We start from the raw sequence: 1,068 nt of genomic DNA, 5'->3' as shown, positions 1-1,068 counted from the left end.
CAAATAAATGCAGCATTGGTGAGCATAAGAGTCTTCTTTAAAAACTATATTTATAAAAAAATTACTTTTTGTATTTAATGACCTCTAATGGACATTCACGGAAGTGTTTTTGAATGCTTCAAGCTCTTAATGATTTTCCCTTCCACACCCTGCAGTTTCTTCACAGCATTTCTGTTGAAATGACCTCAGTTCAACCCTCCCTGTACTCTTTTCCCTCGCCTTGCTTTTTCTTTGTCTTTCCCTCTTTCACCCCATGCTAGCAGCCACTGCAGTCGGAAAGTTAGCTGCGAGTCTGCGTGAGGGTGGGTGTGTATATGCCTTGATGTTTAACTTGGGGCAGCTGAAGGAGCCACTGAGGGACTTCTAGAAACATCTGTAAGATTAAAGACTGTTGAGCTGCATTGGCATATGCGGCGTGTCACGGCCAATTAGAAGAGCGTTTGAGAGGGAGAGAGTTGTATTCAAGCGTCACTCTTCAGAACTTCCATTGTCACTTAAAGTCTCAAGCGTTCAGTGCCGTACAACCCCCTTGGGAACGTGCTCTGATTTCCTGCAGTATATGGAGTCAGTTTTGGTCTTGTAATTATCGAGGAAGTTAATTAAGAGAATAATCTGTCCAAATCGAGAGGAATTAATCAATCATGTTCCTGATGACTGGTTGGCCTTAGATAAACCCTGCTGAATGGGGAAAAATGTTTTAGCTGGTCTCTCAGCCTGGTTTTAGCTGGCTTTTGGGCACTTTGGGCCAGCTTGGTCAGGCTGAAAGACCAGCTTAAACTAACTTGGACTGGTTTTTAACCCAGCGTAAAACAATTGCAACGTTTGTAAAAAAACAAAAAAAACCCTATCAAATAATACCTAACTTTTGCTAAATATGGGTTAAAAACTACACATAAAAATAGCTGACACTTTATCAGAACGACACTTTTGGTGGACAAATATCACATTAACAGAAATCTGAACAAGTTTATCTATTCACGAAATATGTATTTGACATACAATGATTAATGTTAGGAAAAGTCTTGCATGTGAACGTACATAAATTTGAGACCATTTTTAAAGTGTAGC

Source organism: Sinocyclocheilus grahami, unplaced genomic scaffold (assembly GCF_001515645.1).
Source record: "Sinocyclocheilus grahami isolate Dianchi unplaced genomic scaffold, SAMN03320097.WGS_v1.1 scaffold19624.1, whole genome shotgun sequence".
Lineage (NCBI taxonomy): Eukaryota > Metazoa > Chordata > Actinopteri > Cypriniformes > Cyprinidae > Sinocyclocheilus > Sinocyclocheilus grahami.
Note: the sequence above shows the minus strand (reverse complement) of the source record.